The sequence below is a fragment of the Centroberyx affinis genome, unplaced genomic scaffold (assembly GCF_046629955.1).
Source record: "Centroberyx affinis isolate AG114_WGS23_722 - 3 ecotype Tasmania unplaced genomic scaffold, CSIRO-AGI_Caff_v1 ptg003898l_1, whole genome shotgun sequence".
Taxonomy (NCBI): Eukaryota; Metazoa; Chordata; class Actinopteri; order Beryciformes; family Berycidae; genus Centroberyx; species Centroberyx affinis.
This window is the reverse complement of record NW_027281736.1, coordinates 177,975-196,003: the sequence shown is the minus strand read 5'-3', so window position 1 is coordinate 196,003 and position 18,029 is coordinate 177,975. Positions and strand designations below refer to the sequence as shown.

Below are 18,029 nucleotides of genomic sequence, written 5' to 3'. Positions count from 1 at the left end.
CGGAGACGCGTGTGCTGCCTGTCGGTCAATTTCCGGGGGTCAAAAGGGCCCTTCGAACTTGCATTGGTGGTTCAGTGGTAGAATTCTCGCCTGCCACGCGGGAGGCCCGGGTTCGATTCCCGGCCAATGCAGCAAGCTTTTCAACCTCCAGCTCACGCAAGCAAAAGCCGTCAAGACTCAAGGGTTCCCACGACGGCAATGGCACTGTAAAGCGCTCATCGTCCTCATCACAGTGTTGTTCCACCGGCAGGTTAATCAGATGTGTCAACTTGGTTTCCGTAGGGTTTGGATGGTGCTCACCCTGTGAATGGGCCATTGAAGCCGCCACTTCACACTTTCCTCAACCTTCAAGTCTGACTGGACAACTAAGGCATGCTGAGGTCTGTTCTTTCTTGGGTAACGGGACCGTTTAACGCGCCAGACTGCCGTTGCGCATCTAGTCATCTTGTTGTCATCTTGTTGATTTCCAATCAAAGTAACTAGCGGCACCTTGTGCCGCACACAATTTACCGCAGACAAACACCGGGCTGAGTGAGGTCAGAAAGGTGGAAGCTTTTCCCAAGGCCACTTTTCATTTGTTCAGACAGCACCAAAGTTTTGAATGCTGCTTGTAGCTTGGGCGCTTCTGCGACAGTGAGTTGGTTGATGTTTATCCGGCGATGATCACACTTGTCTGGCCTTGTGGTTTGCCTGCACTACGTGACCTGATCCAACTGCGGTCCAAAACCTTGGCTGTCAGAAGTGGGATTCGAACCCACGCCTCCAGGGGAGACTGCGACCTGAACGCAGCGCCTTAGACCGCTCGGCCATCCTGACTCCGGCTCGGAGACATTCAGACAGATCTAGAGGGGCAGCCGGTGCAAACCTTAGGCGTTGCGCCTTTAATTGTCGCAGGTAAGCGGAGACGCGTGTGCTGCCTGTCGGTCAATTTCCGGGGGTCAAAAGGGCCCTTCGAACTTGCATTGGTGGTTCAGTGGTAGAATTCTCGCCTGCCACGCGGGAGGCCCGGGTTCGATTCCCGGCCAATGCAGCAAGCTTTTCAACCTCCAGCTCACGCAAGCAAAAGCCGTCAAGACTCAAGGGTTCCCACGACGGCAAAGGCAACAATGGCACTGTAAAGCGCTCATCGTCCTCATCACAGTGTTGTTCCACCGGCAGGTTAATCAGATGTGTCAACTTGGTTTCCGTAGGGTTTGGATGGTGCTCACCCTGTGAATGGGCCATTGAAGCCGCCACTTCACACTTTCCTCAACCTTCAAGTCTGACTGGACAACTAAGGCATGCTGAGGTCTGTTCTTTCTTGGGTAACGGGACCGTTTAACGCGCCAGACTGCCGTTGCGCATCTAGTCATCTTGTTGTCATCTTGTTGATTTCCAATCAAAGTAACTAGCGGCACCTTGTGCCGCACACAATTTACCGCAGACAAACACCGGGCTGAGTGAGGTCAGAAAGGTGGAAGCTTTTCCCAAGGCCACTTTCGTTCAGACAGCACCAAAGTTTGAATGCTGCTTGTAGCTTGAGCTTGGGCGCTTCTGCGACAGTGAGTTGGTTGATGTTTATCCGGCGATGATCACACTTGTCTGGCCTTGTGGTTTGCCTGCACTACGTGACCTGATCCAACTGCGGTCCAAAACCTTGGCTGTCAGAAGTGGGATTCGAACCCACGCCTCCAGGGGAGACTGCGACCTGAACGCAGCGCCTTAGACCGCTCGGCCATCCTGACTCCGGCTCGGAGACATTCAGACAGATCTAGAGGGGCAGCCGGTGCAAACCTTAGGCGTTGCGCCTTTAATTGTCGCAGGTAAGCGGAGACGCGTGTGCTGCCTGTCGGTCAATTTCCGGGGGTCAAAAGGGCCCTTCGAACTTGCATTGGTGGTTCAGTGGTAGAATTCTCGCCTGCCACGCGGGAGGCCCGGGTTCGATTCCCGGCCAATGCAGCAAGCTTTTCAACCTCCAGCTCACGCAAGCAAAAGCCGTCAAGACTCAAGGGTTCCCACGACGGCAAAGGCAACAATGGCACTGTAAAGCGCTCATCGTCCTCATCACAGTGTTGTTCCACCGGCAGGTTAATCAGATGTGTCAACTTGGTTTCCGTAGGGTTTGGATGGTGCTCACCCTGTGAATGGGCCATTGAAGCCGCCACTTCACACTTTCCTCAACCTTCAAGTCTGACTGGACAACTAAGGCATGCTGAGGTCTGTTCTTTCTTGGGTAACGGGACCGTTTAACGCGCCAGACTGCCGTTGCGCATCTAGTCATCTTGTTGTCATCTTGTTGATTTCCAATCAAAGTAACTAGCGGCACCTTGTGCCGCACACAATTTACCGCAGACAAACACCGGGCTGAGTGAGGTCAGAAAGGTGGAAGCTTTTCCCAAGGCCACTTTTCATTTGTTCAGACAGCACCAAAGTTTTGAATGCTGCTTGTAGCTTGGGCGCTTCTGCGACAGTGAGTTGGTTGATGTTTATCCGGCGATGATCACACTTGTCTGGCCTTGTGGTTTGCCTGCACTACGTGACCTGATCCAACTGCGGTCCAAAACCTTGGCTGTCAGAAGTGGGATTCGAACCCACGCCTCCAGGGGAGACTGCGACCTGAACGCAGCGCCTTAGACCGCTCGGCCATCCTGACTCCGGCTCGGAGACATTCAGACAGATCTAGAGGGGCAGCCGGTGCAAACCTTAGGCGTTGCGCCTTTAATTGTCGCAGGTAAGCGGAGACGCGTGTGCTGCCTGTCGGTCAATTTCCGGGGGTCAAAAAGGCCCTTCGAACTTGCATTGGTGGTTCAGTGGTAGAATTCTCGCCTGCCACGCGGGAGGCCCGGGTTCGATTCCCGGCCAATGCAGCAAGCTTTTCAACCTCCAGCTCACGCAAGCAAAAGCCGTCAAGACTCAAGGGTTCCCACGACGGCAAAGGCAACAATGGCACTGTAAAGCGCTCATCGTCCTCATCACAGTGTTGTTCCACCGGCAGGTTAATCAGATGTGTCAACTTGGTTTCCGTAGGGTTTGGATGGTGCTCACCCTGTGAATGGGCCATTGAAGCCGCCACTTCACACTTTCCTCAACCTTCAAGTCTGACTGGACAACTAAGGCATGCTGAGGTCTGTTCTTTCTTGGGTAACGGGACCGTTTAACGCGCCAGACTGCCGTTGCGCATCTAGTCATCTTGTTGTCATCTTGTTGATTTCCAATCAAAGTAACTAGCGGCACCTTGTGCCGCACACAATTTACCGCAGACAAACACCGGGCTGAGTGAGGTCAGAAAGGTGGAAGCTTTTCCCAAGGCCACTTTTCATTTGTTCAGACAGCACCAAAGTTTTGAATGCTGCTTGTAGCTTGGGCGCTTCTGCGACAGTGAGTTGGTTGATGTTTATCCGGCGATGATCACACTTGTCTGGCCTTGTGGTTTGCCTGCACTACGTGACCTGATCCAACTGCGGTCCAAAACCTTGGCTGTCAGAAGTGGGATTCGAACCCACGCCTCCAGGGGAGACTGCGACCTGAACGCAGCGCCTTAGACCGCTCGGCCATCCTGACTCCGGCTCGGAGACATTCAGACAGATCTAGAGGGGCAGCCGGTGCAAACCTTAGGCGTTGCGCCTTTAATTGTCGCAGGTAAGCGGAGACGCGTGTGCTGCCTGTCGGTCAATTTCCGGGGGTCAAAAGGGCCCTTCGAACTTGCATTGGTGGTTCAGTGGTAGAATTCTCGCCTGCCACGCGGGAGGCCCGGGTTCGATTCCCGGCCAATGCAGCAAGCTTTTCAACCTCCAACTCACGCAAGCAAAAGCCGTCAAGACTCAAGGGTTCTCACGACGGCAAAGGCAACAATGGCACTGTAAAGCGCTCATCGTCCTCATCACAGTGTTGTTCCACCGGCAGGTTAATCAGATGTGTCAACTTGGTTTCCGTAGGGTTTGGATGGTGCTCACCCTGTGAATGGGCCATTGAAGCCGCCACTTCACACTTTCCTCAACCTTCAAGTCTGACTGGACAACTAAGGCATGCTGAGGTCTGTTCTTTCTTGGGTAACGGGACCGTTTAACGCGCCAGACTGCCGTTGCGCATCTAGTCATATCACTCCGCCGTCACCAAGTCCCCCCCCCCCCCATCTTGTTGATTTCCAATCAAAGTAACTAGCGGCACCTTGTGCCGCACACAATTTACCGCAGACAAACACCGGGCTGAGTGAGGTCAGAAAGGTGGAAGCTTTTCCCAAGGCCACTTTTCATTTGTTCAGACAGCACCAAAGTTTTGAATGCTGCTTGTAGCTTGGGCGCTTCTGCGACAGTGAGTTGGTTGATGTTTATCCGGCGATGATCACACTTGTCTGGCCTTGTGGTTTGCCTGCACTACGTGACCTGATCCAACTGCGGTCCAAAACCTTGGCTGTCAGAAGTGGGATTCGAACCCACGCCTCCAGGGGAGACTGCGACCTGAACGCAGCGCCTTAGACCGCTCGGCCATCCTGACTCCGGCTCGGAGACATTCAGACAGATCTAGAGGGGCAGCCGGTGCAAACCTTAGGCGTTGCGCCTTTAATTGTCGCAGGTAAGCGGAGACGCGTGTGCTGCCTGTCGGTCAATTTCCGGGGGTCAAAAGGGCCCTTCGAACTTGCATTGGTGGTTCAGTGGTAGAATTCTCGCCTGCCACGCGGGAGGCCCGGGTTCGATTCCCGGCCAATGCAGCAAGCTTTTCAACCTCCAGCTCACGCAAGCAAAAGCCGTCAAGACTCAAGGGTTCTCACGACGGCAAAGGCAACAATGGCACTGTAAAGCGCTCATCGTCCTCATCACAGTGTTGTTCCACCGGCAGGTTAATCAGATGTGTCAACTTGGTTTCCGTAGGGTTTGGATGGTGCTCACCCTGTGAATGGGCCATTGAAGCCGCCACTTCACACTTTCCTCAACCTTCAAGTCTGACTGGACAACTAAGGCATGCTGAGGTCTGTTCTTTCTTGGGTAACGGGACCGTTTAACGCGCCAGACTGCCGTTGCGCATCTAGTCATATCACTCCGCCGTCACCAAGTCCCCCCCCCCCCCATCTTGTTGATTTCCAATCAAAGTAACTAGCGGCACCTTGTGCCGCACACAATTTACCGCAGACAAACACCGGGCTGAGTGAGGTCAGAAAGGTGGAAGCTTTTCCCAAGGCCACTTTTCATTTGTTCAGACAGCACCAAAGTTTTGAATGCTGCTTGTAGCTTGGGCGCTTCTGCGACAGTGAGTTGGTTGATGTTTATCCGGCGATGATCACACTTGTCTGGCCTTGTGGTTTGCCTGCACTACGTGACCTGATCCAACTGCGGTCCAAAACCTTGGCTGTCAGAAGTGGGATTCGAACCCACGCCTCCAGGGGAGACTGCGACCTGAACGCAGCGCCTTAGACCGCTCGGCCATCCTGACTCCGGCTCGGAGACATTCAGACAGATCTAGAGGGGCAGCCGGTGCAAACCTTAGGCGTTGCGCCTTTAATTGTCGCAGGTAAGCGGAGACGCGTGTGCTGCCTGTCGGTCAATTTCCGGGGGTCAAAAAGGCCCTTCGAACTTGCATTGGTGGTTCAGTGGTAGAATTCTCGCCTGCCACGCGGGAGGCCCGGGTTCGATTCCCGGCCAATGCAGCAAGCTTTTCAACCTCCAGCTCACGCAAGCAAAAGCCGTCAAGACTCAAGGGTTCCCACGACGGCAAAGGCAACAATGGCACTGTAAAGCGCTCATCGTCCTCATCACAGTGTTGTTCCACCGGCAGGTTAATCAGATGTGTCAACTTGGTTTCCGTAGGGTTTGGATGGTGCTCACCCTGTGAATGGGCCATTGAAGCCGCCACTTCACACTTTCCTCAACCTTCAAGTCTGACTGGACAACTAAGGCATGCTGAGGTCTGTTCTTTCTTGGGTAACGGGACCGTTTAACGCGCCAGACTGCCGTTGCGCATCTAGTCATCTTGTTGTCATCTTGTTGATTTCCAATCAAAGTAACTAGCGGCACCTTGTGCCGCACACAATTTACCGCAGACAAACACCGGGCTGAGTGAGGTCAGAAAGGTGGAAGCTTTTCCCAAGGCCACTTTTCATTTGTTCAGACAGCACCAAAGTTTTGAATGCTGCTTGTAGCTTGGGCGCTTCTGCGACAGTGAGTTGGTTGATGTTTATCCGGCGATGATCACACTTGTCTGGCCTTGTGGTTTGCCTGCACTACGTGACCTGATCCAACTGCGGTCCAAAACCTTGGCTGTCAGAAGTGGGATTCGAACCCACGCCTCCAGGGGAGACTGCGACCTGAACGCAGCGCCTTAGACCGCTCGGCCATCCTGACTCCGGCTCGGAGACATTCAGACAGATCTAGAGGGGCAGCCGGTGCAAACCTTAGGCGTTGCGCCTTTAATTGTCGCAGGTAAGCGGAGACGCGTGTGCTGCCTGTCGGTCAATTTCCGGGGGTCAAAAGGGCCCTTCGAACTTGCATTGGTGGTTCAGTGGTAGAATTCTCGCCTGCCACGCGGGAGGCCCGGGTTCGATTCCCGGCCAATGCAGCAAGCTTTTCAACCTCCAACTCACGCAAGCAAAAGCCGTCAAGACTCAAGGGTTCTCACGACGGCAAAGGCAACAATGGCACTGTAAAGCGCTCATCGTCCTCATCACAGTGTTGTTCCACCGGCAGGTTAATCAGATGTGTCAACTTGGTTTCCGTAGGGTTTGGATGGTGCTCACCCTGTGAATGGGCCATTGAAGCCGCCACTTCACACTTTCCTCAACCTTCAAGTCTGACTGGACAACTAAGGCATGCTGAGGTCTGTTCTTTCTTGGGTAACGGGACCGTTTAACGCGCCAGACTGCCGTTGCGCATCTAGTCATATCACTCCGCCGTCACCAAGTCCCCCCCCCCCCCATCTTGTTGATTTCCAATCAAAGTAACTAGCGGCACCTTGTGCCGCACACAATTTACCGCAGACAAACACCGGGCTGAGTGAGGTCAGAAAGGTGGAAGCTTTTCCCAAGGCCACTTTTCATTTGTTCAGACAGCACCAAAGTTTTGAATGCTGCTTGTAGCTTGGGCGCTTCTGCGACAGTGAGTTGGTTGATGTTTATCCGGCGATGATCACACTTGTCTGGCCTTGTGGTTTGCCTGCACTACGTGACCTGATCCAACTGCGGTCCAAAACCTTGGCTGTCAGAAGTGGGATTCGAACCCACGCCTCCAGGGGAGACTGCGACCTGAACGCAGCGCCTTAGACCGCTCGGCCATCCTGACTCCGGCTCGGAGACATTCAGACAGATCTAGAGGGGCAGCCGGTGCAAACCTTAGGCGTTGCGCCTTTAATTGTCGCAGGTAAGCGGAGACGCGTGTGCTGCCTGTCGGTCAATTTCCGGGGGTCAAAAGGGCCCTTCGAACTTGCATTGGTGGTTCAGTGGTAGAATTCTCGCCTGCCACGCGGGAGGCCCGGGTTCGATTCCCGGCCAATGCAGCAAGCTTTTCAACCTCCAGCTCACGCAAGCAAAAGCCGTCAAGACTCAAGGGTTCTCACGACGGCAAAGGCAACAATGGCACTGTAAAGCGCTCATCGTCCTCATCACAGTGTTGTTCCACCGGCAGGTTAATCAGATGTGTCAACTTGGTTTCCGTAGGGTTTGGATGGTGCTCACCCTGTGAATGGGCCATTGAAGCCGCCACTTCACACTTTCCTCAACCTTCAAGTCTGACTGGACAACTAAGGCATGCTGAGGTCTGTTCTTTCTTGGGTAACGGGACCGTTTAACGCGCCAGACTGCCGTTGCGCATCTAGTCATATCACTCCGCCGTCACCAAGTCCCCCCCCCCCCCATCTTGTTGATTTCCAATCAAAGTAACTAGCGGCACCTTGTGCCGCACACAATTTACCGCAGACAAACACCGGGCTGAGTGAGGTCAGAAAGGTGGAAGCTTTTCCCAAGGCCACTTTTCATTTGTTCAGACAGCACCAAAGTTTTGAATGCTGCTTGTAGCTTGGGCGCTTCTGCGACAGTGAGTTGGTTGATGTTTATCCGGCGATGATCACACTTGTCTGGCCTTGTGGTTTGCCTGCACTACGTGACCTGATCCAACTGCGGTCCAAAACCTTGGCTGTCAGAAGTGGGATTCGAACCCACGCCTCCAGGGGAGACTGCGACCTGAACGCAGCGCCTTAGACCGCTCGGCCATCCTGACTCCGGCTCGGAGACATTCAGACAGATCTAGAGGGGCAGCCGGTGCAAACCTTAGGCGTTGCGCCTTTAATTGTCGCAGGTAAGCGGAGACGCGTGTGCTGCCTGTCGGTCAATTTCCGGGGGTCAAAAGGGCCCTTCGAACTTGCATTGGTGGTTCAGTGGTAGAATTCTCGCCTGCCACGCGGGAGGCCCGGGTTCGATTCCCGGCCAATGCAGCAAGCTTTTCAACCTCCAGCTCACGCAAGCAAAAGCCGTCAAGACTCAAGGGTTCCCACGACGGCAAAGGCAACAATGGCACTGTAAAGCGCTCATCGTCCTCATCACAGTGTTGTTCCACCGGCAGGTTAATCAGATGTGTCAACTTGGTTTCCGTAGGGTTTGGATGGTGCTCACCCTGTGAATGGGCCATTGAAGCCGCCACTTCACACTTTCCTCAACCTTCAAGTCTGACTGGACAACTAAGGCATGCTGAGGTCTGTTCTTTCTTGGGTAACGGGACCGTTTAACGCGCCAGACTGCCGTTGCGCATCTAGTCATCTTGTTGTCATCTTGTTGATTTCCAATCAAAGTAACTAGCGGCACCTTGTGCCGCACACAATTTACCGCAGACAAACACCGGGCTGAGTGAGGTCAGAAAGGTGGAAGCTTTTCCCAAGGCCACTTTTCATTTGTTCAGACAGCACCAAAGTTTTGAATGCTGCTTGTAGCTTGGGCGCTTCTGCGACAGTGAGTTGGTTGATGTTTATCCGGCGATGATCACACTTGTCTGGCCTTGTGGTTTGCCTGCACTACGTGACCTGATCCAACTGCGGTCCAAAACCTTGGCTGTCAGAAGTGGGATTCGAACCCACGCCTCCAGGGGAGACTGCGACCTGAACGCAGCGCCTTAGACCGCTCGGCCATCCTGACTCCGGCTCGGAGACATTCAGACAGATCTAGAGGCGCAGCCGGTGCAAACCTTAGGCGTTGCGCCTTTAATTGTCGCAGGTAAGCGGAGACGCGTGTGCTGCCTGTCGGTCAATTTTCGGGGGTCAAAAGGGCCCTTCGAACATGCATTGGTGGTTCAGTGGTAGAATTCTCGCCTGCCACGCGGGAGGACCGGGTTCGATTCCCGGCCAATGCAGCAAGCTTTTCAACCTCCAGCTCACGCAAGCAAAAGCCGTCAAGACTCAAGGGTTCCCACGACGGCAAAGGCAACAATGGCACTGTAAAGCGCTCATCGTCCTCATCACAGTGTTGTTCCACCGGCAGGTTAATCAGATGTGTCAACTTGGTTTCCGTAGGGTTTGGATGGTGCTCACCCTGTGAATGGGCCATTGAAGCCGCCACTTCACACTTTCCTCAACCTTCAAGTCTGACTGGACAACTAAGGCATGCTGAGGTCTGTTCTTTCTTGGGTAACGGGACCGTTTAACGCGCCAGACTGCCGTTGCGCATCTAGTCATCTTGTTGTCATCTTGTTGATTTCCAATCAAAGTAACTAGCGGCACCTTGTGCCGCACACAATTTACCGCAGACAAACACCGGGCTGAGTGAGGTCAGAAAGGTGGAAGCTTTTCCCAAGGCCACTTTTCATTTGTTCAGACAGCACCAAAGTTTTGAATGCTGACCTGATCAGCGCCTTAGACCGCTCGGCCATCCTGACTCCGGCTCGGAGACATTCAGACAGATCTAGAGGGGCAGCCGGTGCAAACCTTAGGCGTTGCGCCTTTAATTGTCGCAGGTAAGCGGAGACGCGTGTGCTGCCTGTCGGTCAATTTCCGGGGGTCAAAAGGGCCCTTCGAACTTGCATTGGTGGTTCAGTGGTAGAATTCTCGCCTGCCACGCGGGAGGCCCGGGTTCGATTCCCGGCCAATGCAGCAAGCTTTTCAACCTCCAGCTCACGCAAGCAAAAGCCGTCAAGACTCAAGGGTTCCCACGACGGCAATGGCACTGTAAAGCGCTCATCGTCCTCATCACAGTGTTGTTCCACCGGCAGGTTAATCAGATGTGTCAACTTGGTTTCCGTAGGGTTTGGATGGTGCTCACCCTGTGAATGGGCCATTGAAGCCGCCACTTCACACTTTCCTCAACCTTCAAGTCTGACTGGACAACTAAGGCATGCTGAGGTCTGTTCTTTCTTGGGTAACGGGACCGTTTAACGCGCCAGACTGCCGTTGCGCATCTAGTCATCTTGTTGTCATCTTGTTGATTTCCAATCAAAGTAACTAGCGGCACCTTGTGCCGCACACAATTTACCGCAGACAAACACCGGGCTGAGTGAGGTCAGAAAGGTGGAAGCTTTTCCCAAGGCCACTTTTCATTTGTTCAGACAGCACCAAAGTTTTGAATGCTGCTTGTAGCTTGGGCGCTTCTGCGACAGTGAGTTGGTTGATGTTTATCCGGCGATGATCACACTTGTCTGGCCTTGTGGTTTGCCTGCACTACGTGACCTGATCCAACTGCGGTCCAAAACCTTGGCTGTCAGAAGTGGGATTCAAACCCACGCCTCCAGGGGAGACTGCGACCTGAACGCAGCGCCTTAGACCGCTCGGCCATCCTGACTCCGGCTCGGAGACATTCAGACAGATCTAGAGGGGCAGCCGGTGCAAACCTTAGGCGTTGCGCCTTTAATTGTCGCAGGTAAGCGGAGACGCGTGTGCTGCCTGTCGGTCAATTTCCGGGGGTCAAAAGGGCCCTTCGAACTTGCATTGGTGGTTCAGTGGTAGAATTCTCGCCTGCCACGCGGGAGGCCCGGGTTCGATTCCCGGCCAATGCAGCAAGCTTTTCAACCTCCAGCTCACGCAAGCAAAAGCCGTCAAGACTCAAGGGTTCCCACGACGGCAATGGCACTGTAAAGCGCTCATCGTCCTCATCACAGTGTTGTTCCACCGGCAGGTTAATCAGATGTGTCAACTTGGTTTCCGTAGGGTTTGGATGGTGCTCACCCTGTGAATGGGCCATTGAAGCCGCCACTTCACACTTTCCTCAACCTTCAAGTCTGACTGGACAACTAAGGCATGCTGAGGTCTGTTCTTTCTTGGGTAACGGGACCGTTTAACGCGCCAGACTGCCGTTGCGCATCTAGTCATCTTGTTGTCATCTTGTTGATTTCCAATCAAAGTAACTAGCGGCACCTTGTGCCGCACACAATTTACCGCAGACAAACACCGGGCTGAGTGAGGTCAGAAAGGTGGAAGCTTTTCCCAAGGCCACTTTTCATTTGTTCAGACAGCACCAAAGTTTTGAATGCTGCTTGTAGCTTGGGCGCTTCTGCGACAGTGAGTTGGTTGATGTTTATCCGGCGATGATCACACTTGTCTGGCCTTGTGGTTTGCCTGCACTACGTGACCTGATCCAACTGCGGTCCAAAACCTTGGCTGTCAGAAGTGGGATTCGAACCCACGCCTCCAGGGGAGACTGCGACCTGAACGCAGCGCCTTAGACCGCTCGGCCATCCTGACTCCGGCTCGGAGACATTCAGACAGATCTAGAGGGGCAGCCGGTGCAAACCTTAGGCGTTGCGCCTTTAATTGTCGCAGGTAAGCGGAGACGCGTGTGCTGCCTGTCGGTCAATTTCCGGGGGTCAAAAGGGCCCTTCGAACTTGCATTGGTGGTTCAGTGGTAGAATTCTCGCCTGCCACGCGGGAGGCCCGGGTTCGATTCCCGGCCAATGCAGCAAGCTTTTCAACCTCCAGCTCACGCAAGCAAAAGCCGTCAAGACTCAAGGGTTCCCACGACGGCAATGGCACTGTAAAGCGCTCATCGTCCTCATCACAGTGTTGTTCCACCGGCAGGTTAATCAGATGTGTCAACTTGGTTTCCGTAGGGTTTGGATGGTGCTCACCCTGTGAATGGGCCATTGAAGCCGCCACTTCACACTTTCCTCAACCTTCAAGTCTGACTGGACAACTAAGGCATGCTGAGGTCTGTTCTTTCTTGGGTAACGGGACCGTTTAACGCGCCAGACTGCCGTTGCGCATCTAGTCATCTTGTTGTCATCTTGTTGATTTCCAATCAAAGTAACTAGCGGCACCTTGTGCCGCACACAATTTACCGCAGACAAACACCGGGCTGAGTGAGGTCAGAAAGGTGGAAGCTTTTCCCAAGGCCACTTTTCATTTGTTCAGACAGCACCAAAGTTTTGAATGCTGCTTGTAGCTTGGGCGCTTCTGCGACAGTGAGTTGGTTGATGTTTATCCGGCGATGATCACACTTGTCTGGCCTTGTGGTTTGCCTGCACTACGTGACCTGATCCAACTGCGGTCCAAAACCTTGGCTGTCAGAAGTGGGATTCGAACCCACGCCTCCAGGGGAGACTGCGACCTGAACGCAGCGCCTTAGACCGCTCGGCCATCCTGACTCCGGCTCGGAGACATTCAGACAGATCTAGAGGGGCAGCCGGTGCAAACCTTAGGCGTTGCGCCTTTAATTGTCGCAGGTAAGCGGAGACGCGTGTGCTGCCTGTCGGTCAATTTCCGGGGGTCAAAAGGGCCCTTCGAACTTGCATTGGTGGTTCAGTGGTAGAATTCTCGCCTGCCACGCGGGAGGCCCGGGTTCGATTCCCGGCCAATGCAGCAAGCTTTTCAACCTCCAGCTCACGCAAGCAAAAGCCGTCAAGACTCAAGGGTTCCCACGACGGCAAAGGCAACAATGGCACTGTAAAGCGCTCATCGTCCTCATCACAGTGTTGTTCCACCGGCAGGTTAATCAGATGTGTCAACTTGGTTTCCGTAGGGTTTGGATGGTGCTCACCCTGTGAATGGGCCATTGAAGCCGCCACTTCACACTTTCCTCAACCTTCAAGTCTGACTGGACAACTAAGGCATGCTGAGGTCTGTTCTTTCTTGGGTAACGGGACCGTTTAACGCGCCAGACTGCCGTTGCGCATCTAGTCATCTTGTTGTCATCTTGTTGATTTCCAATCAAAGTAACTAGCGGCACCTTGTGCCGCACACAATTTACCGCAGACAAACACCGGGCTGAGTGAGGTCAGAAAGGTGGAAGCTTTTCCCAAGGCCACTTTTCATTTGTTCAGACAGCACCAAAGTTTTGAATGCTGCTTGTAGCTTGGGCGCTTCTGCAACAGTGAGTTGGTTGATGTTTATCCGGCGATGATCACACTTGTCTGGCCTTGTGGTTTGCCTGCACTACGTGACCTGATCCAACTGCGGTCCAAAACCTTGGCTGTCAGAAGTGGGATTCGAACCCACGCCTCCAGGGGAGACTGCGACCTGAACGCAGCGCCTTAGACCGCTCGGCCATCCTGACTCCGGCTCGGAGACATTCAGACAGATCTAGAGGGGCAGCCGGTGCAAACCTTAGGCGTTGCGCCTTTAATTGTCGCAGGTAAGCGGAGACGCGTGTGCTGCCTGTCGGTCAATTTCCGGGGGTCAAAAGGGCCCTTCGAACTTGCATTGGTGGTTCAGTGGTAGAATTCTCGCCTGCCACGCGGGAGGCCCGGGTTCGATTCCCGGCCAATGCAGCAAGCTTTTCAACCTCCAGCTCACGCAAGCAAAAGCCGTCAAGACTCAAGGGTTCCCACGACGGCAAAGGCAACAATGGCACTGTAAAGCGCTCATCGTCCTCATCACAGTGTTGTTCCACCGGCAGGTTAATCAGATGTGTCAACTTGGTTTCCGTAGGGTTTGGATGGTGCTCACCCTGTGAATGGGCCATTGAAGCCGCCACTTCACACTTTCCTCAACCTTCAAGTCTGACTGGACAACTAAGGCATGCTGAGGTCTGTTCTTTCTTGGGTAACGGGACCGTTTAACGCGCCAGACTGCCGTTGCGCATCTAGTCATCTTGTTGTCATCTTGTTGATTTCCAATCAAAGTAACTAGCGGCACCTTGTGCCGCACACAATTTACCGCAGACAAACACCGGGCTGAGTGAGGTCAGAAAGGTGGAAGCTTTTCCCAAGGCCACTTTTCATTTGTTCAGACAGCACCAAAGTTTTGAATGCTGCTTGTAGCTTGGGCGCTTCTGCGACAGTGAGTTGGTTGATGTTTATCCGGCGATGATCACACTTGTCTGGCCTTGTGGTTTGCCTGCACTACGTGACCTGATCTCGCTGACCTGATCAGCGCCTTAGACCGCTCGGCCATCCTGACTCCGGCTCGGAGACATTCAGACAGATCTAGAGGGGCAGCCGGTGCAAACCTTAGGCGTTGCGCCTTTAATTGTCGCAGGTAAGCGGAGACGCGTGTGCTGCCTGTCGGTCAATTTCCGGGGGTCAAAAGGGCCCTTCGAACTTGCATTGGTGGTTCAGTGGTAGAATTCTCGCCTGCCACGCGGGAGGCCCGGGTTCGATTCCCAGCCAATGCAGCAAGCTTTTCAACCTCCAGCTCACGCAAGCAAAAGCCGTCAAGACTCAAGGGTTCCCACGACGGCAATGGCACTGTAAAGCGCTCATCGTCCTCATCACAGTGTTGTTCCACCGGCAGGTTAATCAGATGTGTCAACTTGGTTTCCGTAGGGTTTGGATGGTGCTCACCCTGTGAATGGGCCATTGAAGCCGCCACTTCACACTTTCCTCAACCTTCAAGTCTGACTGGACAACTAAGGCATGCTGAGGTCTGTTCTTTCTTGGGTAACGGGACCGTTTAACGCGCCAGACTGCCGTTGCGCATCTAGTCATCTTGTTGTCATCTTGTTGATTTCCAATCAAAGTAACTAGCGGCACCTTGTGCCGCACACAATTTACCGCAGACAAACACCGGGCTGAGTGAGGTCAGAAAGGTGGAAGCTTTTCCCAAGGCCACTTTTCATTTGTTCAGACAGCACCAAAGTTTTGAATGCTGCTTGTAGCTTGGGCGCTTCTGCGACAGTGAGTTGGTTGATGTTTATCCGGCGATGATCACACTTGTCTGGCCTTGTGGTTTGCCTGCACTACGTGACCTGATCCAACTGCGGTCCAAAACCTTGGCTGTCAGAAGTGGGATTCGAACCCACGCCTCCAGGGGAGACTGCGACCTGAACGCAGCGCCTTAGACCGCTCGGCCATCCTGACTCCGGCTCGGAGACATTCAGACAGATCTAGAGGGGCAGCCGGTGCAAACCTTAGGCGTTGCGCCTTTAATTGTCGCAGGTAAGCGGAGACGCGTGTGCTGCCTGTCGGTCAATTTCCGGGGGTCAAAAGGGCCCTTCGAACTTGCATTGGTGGTTCAGTGGTAGAATTCTCGCCTGCCACGCGGGAGGCCCGGGTTCGATTCCCGGCCAATGCAGCAAGCTTTTCAACCTCCAGCTCACGCAAGCAAAAGCCGTCAAGACTCAAGGGTTCCCACGACGGCAAAGGCAACAATGGCACTGTAAAGCGCTCATCGTCCTCATCACAGTGTTGTTCCACCGGCAGGTTAATCAGATGTGTCAACTTGGTTTCCGTAGGGTTTGGATGGTGCTCACCCTGTGAATGGGCCATTGAAGCCGCCACTTCACACTTTCCTCAACCTTCAAGTCTGACTGGACAACTAAGGCATGCTGAGGTCTGTTCTTTCTTGGGTAACGGGACCGTTTAACGCGCCAGACTGCCGTTGCGCATCTAGTCATCTTGTTGTCATCTTGTTGATTTCCAATCAAAGTAACTAGCGGCACCTTGTGCCGCACACAATTTACCGCAGACAAACACCGGGCTGAGTGAGGTCAGAAAGGTGGAAGCTTTTCCCAAGGCCACTTTTCATTTGTTCAGACAGCACCAAAGTTTTGAATGCTGCTTGTAGCTTGGGCGCTTCTGCGACAGTGAGTTGGTTGATGTTTATCCGGCGATGATCACACTTGTCTGGCCTTGTGGTTTGCCTGCACTACGTGACCTGATCCAACTGCGGTCCAAAACCTTGGCTGTCAGAAGTGGGATTCGAACCCACGCCTCCAGGGGAGACTGCGACCTGAACGCAGCGCCTTAGACCGCTCGGCCATCCTGACTCCGGCTCGGAGACATTCAGACAGATCTAGAGGCGCAGCCGGTGCAAACCTTAGGCGTTGCGCCTTTAATTGTCGCAGGTAAGCGGAGACGCGTGTGCTGCCTGTCGGTCAATTTTCGGGGGTCAAAAGGGCCCTTCGAACATGCATTGGTGGTTCAGTGGTAGAATTCTCGCCTGCCACGCGGGAGGACCGGGTTCGATTCCCGGCCAATGCAGCAAGCTTTTCAACCTCCAGCTCACGCAAGCAAAAGCCGTCAAGACTCAAGGGTTCCCACGACGGCAAAGGCAACAATGGCACTGTAAAGCGCTCATCGTCCTCATCACAGTGTTGTTCCACCGGCAGGTTAATCAGATGTGTCAACTTGGTTTCCGTAGGGTTTGGATGGTGCTCACCCTGTGAATGGGCCATTGAAGCCGCCACTTCACACTTTCCTCAACCTTCAAGTCTGACTGGACAACTAAGGCATGCTGAGGTCTGTTCTTTCTTGGGTAACGGGACCGTTTAACGCGCCAGACTGCCGTTGCGCATCTAGTCATCTTGTTGTCATCTTGTTGATTTCCAATCAAAGTAACTAGCGGCACCTTGTGCCGCACACAATTTACCGCAGACAAACACCGGGCTGAGTGAGGTCAGAAAGGTGGAAGCTTTTCCCAAGGCCACTTTTCATTTGTTCAGACAGCACCAAAGTTTTGAATGCTGCTTGTAGCTTGGGCGCTTCTGCGACAGTGAGTTGGTTGATGTTTATCCGGCGATGATCACACTTGTCTGGCCTTGTGGTTTGCCTGCACTACGTGACCTGATCCAACTGCGGTCCAAAACCTTGGCTGTCAGAAGTGGGATTCGAACCCACGCCTCCAGGGGAGACTGCGACCTGAACGCAGCGCCTTAGACCGCTCGGCCATCCTGACTCCGGCTCGGAGACATTCAGACAGATCTAGAGGGGCAGCCGGTGCAAACCTTAGGCGTTGCGCCTTTAATTGTCGCAGGTAAGCGGAGACGCGTGTGCTGCCTGTCGGTCAATTTCCGGGGGTCAAAAGGGCCCTTCGAACTTGCATTGGTGGTTCAGTGGTAGAATTCTCGCCTGCCACGCGGGAGGCCCGGGTTCGATTCCCGGCCAATGCAGCAAGCTTTTCAACCTCCAGCTCACGCAAGCAAAAGCCGTCAAGACTCAAGGGTTCCCACGACGGCAAAGGCAACAATGGCACTGTAAAGCGCTCATCGTCCTCATCACAGTGTTGTTCCACCGGCAGGTTAATCAGATGTGTCAACTTGGTTTCCGTAGGGTTTGGATGGTGCTCACCCTGTGAATGGGCCATTGAAGCCGCCACTTCACACTTTCCTCAACCTTCAAGTCTGACTGGACAACTAAGGCATGCTGAGGTCTGTTCTTTCTTGGGTAACGGGACCGTTTAACGCGCCAGACTGCCGTTGCGCATCTAGTCATCTTGTTGTCATCTTGTTGATTTCCAATCAAAGTAACTAGCGGCACCTTGTGCCGCACACAATTTACCGCAGACAAACACCGGGCTGAGTGAGGTCAGAAAGGTGGAAGCTTTTCCCAAGGCCACTTTTCATTTGTTCAGACAGCACCAAAGTTTTGAATGCTGCTTGTAGCTTGGGCGCTTCTGCGACAGTGAGTTGGTTGATGTTTATCCGGCGATGATCACACTTGTCTGGCCTTGTGGTTTGCCTGCACTACGTGACCTGATCCAACTGCGGTCCAAAACCTTGGCTGTCAGAAGTGGGATTCGAACCCACGCCTCCAGGGGAGACTGCGACCTGAACGCAGCGCCTTAGACCGCTCGGCCATCCTGACTCCGGCTCGGAGACATTCAGACAGATCTAGAGGGGCAGCCGGTGCAAACCTTAGGCGTTGCGCCTTTAATTGTCGCAGGTAAGCGGAGACGCGTGTGCTGCCTGTCGGTCAATTTCCGGGGGTCAAAAGGGC

At 53.7% G+C, this 18,029-nt stretch overlaps 35 non-coding genes across 35 annotated transcripts; 17 read left to right on the top strand and 18 right to left on the bottom strand.

Annotated features, from left to right (window-relative positions):
• The first annotated feature begins 60 nt into the window (after positions 1–60).
• Positions 61–131, top strand: trnag-gcc (transfer RNA glycine (anticodon GCC)). The gene has a single exon. It is a non-coding gene; the product is annotated as a tRNA-Gly (tRNA).
• Positions 132–733: 602 nt separating this feature from the next.
• Positions 734–816, bottom strand: trnal-cag (transfer RNA leucine (anticodon CAG)). Its single transcript has one exon. It is a non-coding gene; the product is annotated as a tRNA-Leu (tRNA).
• A 143-nt stretch (positions 817–959) lies between these two features.
• trnag-gcc (transfer RNA glycine (anticodon GCC)) lies at positions 960–1,030 on the top strand. Its single transcript has one exon. It is a non-coding gene; the product is annotated as a tRNA-Gly (tRNA).
• Positions 1,031–1,641: 611 nt separating this feature from the next.
• Positions 1,642–1,724, bottom strand: trnal-cag (transfer RNA leucine (anticodon CAG)). Its single transcript has one exon. It is a non-coding gene; the product is annotated as a tRNA-Leu (tRNA).
• A 143-nt stretch (positions 1,725–1,867) lies between these two features.
• Positions 1,868–1,938, top strand: trnag-gcc (transfer RNA glycine (anticodon GCC)). Its single transcript has one exon. It is a non-coding gene; the product is annotated as a tRNA-Gly (tRNA).
• A 611-nt stretch (positions 1,939–2,549) lies between these two features.
• Positions 2,550–2,632, bottom strand: trnal-cag (transfer RNA leucine (anticodon CAG)). The gene has a single exon. It is a non-coding gene; the product is annotated as a tRNA-Leu (tRNA).
• Positions 2,633–2,775: 143 nt separating this feature from the next.
• On the top strand, positions 2,776–2,846 carry trnag-gcc (transfer RNA glycine (anticodon GCC)). Its single transcript has one exon. It is a non-coding gene; the product is annotated as a tRNA-Gly (tRNA).
• A 611-nt stretch (positions 2,847–3,457) lies between these two features.
• On the bottom strand, positions 3,458–3,540 carry trnal-cag (transfer RNA leucine (anticodon CAG)). The gene has a single exon. It is a non-coding gene; the product is annotated as a tRNA-Leu (tRNA).
• Positions 3,541–3,683: 143 nt separating this feature from the next.
• On the top strand, positions 3,684–3,754 carry trnag-gcc (transfer RNA glycine (anticodon GCC)). The gene has a single exon. It is a non-coding gene; the product is annotated as a tRNA-Gly (tRNA).
• A 636-nt stretch (positions 3,755–4,390) lies between these two features.
• On the bottom strand, positions 4,391–4,473 carry trnal-cag (transfer RNA leucine (anticodon CAG)). Its single transcript has one exon. It is a non-coding gene; the product is annotated as a tRNA-Leu (tRNA).
• Positions 4,474–4,616: 143 nt separating this feature from the next.
• Positions 4,617–4,687, top strand: trnag-gcc (transfer RNA glycine (anticodon GCC)). Its single transcript has one exon. It is a non-coding gene; the product is annotated as a tRNA-Gly (tRNA).
• A 636-nt stretch (positions 4,688–5,323) lies between these two features.
• trnal-cag (transfer RNA leucine (anticodon CAG)) lies at positions 5,324–5,406 on the bottom strand. Its single transcript has one exon. It is a non-coding gene; the product is annotated as a tRNA-Leu (tRNA).
• A 143-nt stretch (positions 5,407–5,549) lies between these two features.
• Positions 5,550–5,620, top strand: trnag-gcc (transfer RNA glycine (anticodon GCC)). Its single transcript has one exon. It is a non-coding gene; the product is annotated as a tRNA-Gly (tRNA).
• A 611-nt stretch (positions 5,621–6,231) lies between these two features.
• Positions 6,232–6,314, bottom strand: trnal-cag (transfer RNA leucine (anticodon CAG)). The gene has a single exon. It is a non-coding gene; the product is annotated as a tRNA-Leu (tRNA).
• Positions 6,315–6,457: 143 nt separating this feature from the next.
• trnag-gcc (transfer RNA glycine (anticodon GCC)) lies at positions 6,458–6,528 on the top strand. Its single transcript has one exon. It is a non-coding gene; the product is annotated as a tRNA-Gly (tRNA).
• A 636-nt stretch (positions 6,529–7,164) lies between these two features.
• trnal-cag (transfer RNA leucine (anticodon CAG)) lies at positions 7,165–7,247 on the bottom strand. Its single transcript has one exon. It is a non-coding gene; the product is annotated as a tRNA-Leu (tRNA).
• Positions 7,248–7,390: 143 nt separating this feature from the next.
• Positions 7,391–7,461, top strand: trnag-gcc (transfer RNA glycine (anticodon GCC)). The gene has a single exon. It is a non-coding gene; the product is annotated as a tRNA-Gly (tRNA).
• Positions 7,462–8,097: 636 nt separating this feature from the next.
• On the bottom strand, positions 8,098–8,180 carry trnal-cag (transfer RNA leucine (anticodon CAG)). The gene has a single exon. It is a non-coding gene; the product is annotated as a tRNA-Leu (tRNA).
• A 143-nt stretch (positions 8,181–8,323) lies between these two features.
• Positions 8,324–8,394, top strand: trnag-gcc (transfer RNA glycine (anticodon GCC)). The gene has a single exon. It is a non-coding gene; the product is annotated as a tRNA-Gly (tRNA).
• A 611-nt stretch (positions 8,395–9,005) lies between these two features.
• On the bottom strand, positions 9,006–9,088 carry trnal-cag (transfer RNA leucine (anticodon CAG)). The gene has a single exon. It is a non-coding gene; the product is annotated as a tRNA-Leu (tRNA).
• An 879-nt stretch (positions 9,089–9,967) lies between these two features.
• On the top strand, positions 9,968–10,038 carry trnag-gcc (transfer RNA glycine (anticodon GCC)). The gene has a single exon. It is a non-coding gene; the product is annotated as a tRNA-Gly (tRNA).
• Positions 10,039–10,640: 602 nt separating this feature from the next.
• On the bottom strand, positions 10,641–10,723 carry trnal-cag (transfer RNA leucine (anticodon CAG)). Its single transcript has one exon. It is a non-coding gene; the product is annotated as a tRNA-Leu (tRNA).
• A 143-nt stretch (positions 10,724–10,866) lies between these two features.
• trnag-gcc (transfer RNA glycine (anticodon GCC)) lies at positions 10,867–10,937 on the top strand. The gene has a single exon. It is a non-coding gene; the product is annotated as a tRNA-Gly (tRNA).
• Positions 10,938–11,539: 602 nt separating this feature from the next.
• Positions 11,540–11,622, bottom strand: trnal-cag (transfer RNA leucine (anticodon CAG)). Its single transcript has one exon. It is a non-coding gene; the product is annotated as a tRNA-Leu (tRNA).
• A 143-nt stretch (positions 11,623–11,765) lies between these two features.
• Positions 11,766–11,836, top strand: trnag-gcc (transfer RNA glycine (anticodon GCC)). Its single transcript has one exon. It is a non-coding gene; the product is annotated as a tRNA-Gly (tRNA).
• A 602-nt stretch (positions 11,837–12,438) lies between these two features.
• trnal-cag (transfer RNA leucine (anticodon CAG)) lies at positions 12,439–12,521 on the bottom strand. Its single transcript has one exon. It is a non-coding gene; the product is annotated as a tRNA-Leu (tRNA).
• Positions 12,522–12,664: 143 nt separating this feature from the next.
• On the top strand, positions 12,665–12,735 carry trnag-gcc (transfer RNA glycine (anticodon GCC)). The gene has a single exon. It is a non-coding gene; the product is annotated as a tRNA-Gly (tRNA).
• Positions 12,736–13,346: 611 nt separating this feature from the next.
• trnal-cag (transfer RNA leucine (anticodon CAG)) lies at positions 13,347–13,429 on the bottom strand. The gene has a single exon. It is a non-coding gene; the product is annotated as a tRNA-Leu (tRNA).
• A 143-nt stretch (positions 13,430–13,572) lies between these two features.
• Positions 13,573–13,643, top strand: trnag-gcc (transfer RNA glycine (anticodon GCC)). Its single transcript has one exon. It is a non-coding gene; the product is annotated as a tRNA-Gly (tRNA).
• Positions 13,644–15,090: 1,447 nt separating this feature from the next.
• On the bottom strand, positions 15,091–15,173 carry trnal-cag (transfer RNA leucine (anticodon CAG)). Its single transcript has one exon. It is a non-coding gene; the product is annotated as a tRNA-Leu (tRNA).
• Positions 15,174–15,316: 143 nt separating this feature from the next.
• On the top strand, positions 15,317–15,387 carry trnag-gcc (transfer RNA glycine (anticodon GCC)). Its single transcript has one exon. It is a non-coding gene; the product is annotated as a tRNA-Gly (tRNA).
• A 611-nt stretch (positions 15,388–15,998) lies between these two features.
• Positions 15,999–16,081, bottom strand: trnal-cag (transfer RNA leucine (anticodon CAG)). Its single transcript has one exon. It is a non-coding gene; the product is annotated as a tRNA-Leu (tRNA).
• An 825-nt stretch (positions 16,082–16,906) lies between these two features.
• Positions 16,907–16,989, bottom strand: trnal-cag (transfer RNA leucine (anticodon CAG)). Its single transcript has one exon. It is a non-coding gene; the product is annotated as a tRNA-Leu (tRNA).
• Positions 16,990–17,132: 143 nt separating this feature from the next.
• Positions 17,133–17,203, top strand: trnag-gcc (transfer RNA glycine (anticodon GCC)). The gene has a single exon. It is a non-coding gene; the product is annotated as a tRNA-Gly (tRNA).
• Positions 17,204–17,814: 611 nt separating this feature from the next.
• On the bottom strand, positions 17,815–17,897 carry trnal-cag (transfer RNA leucine (anticodon CAG)). Its single transcript has one exon. It is a non-coding gene; the product is annotated as a tRNA-Leu (tRNA).
• Between the last annotated feature and the right edge of the window lie 132 nt (positions 17,898–18,029).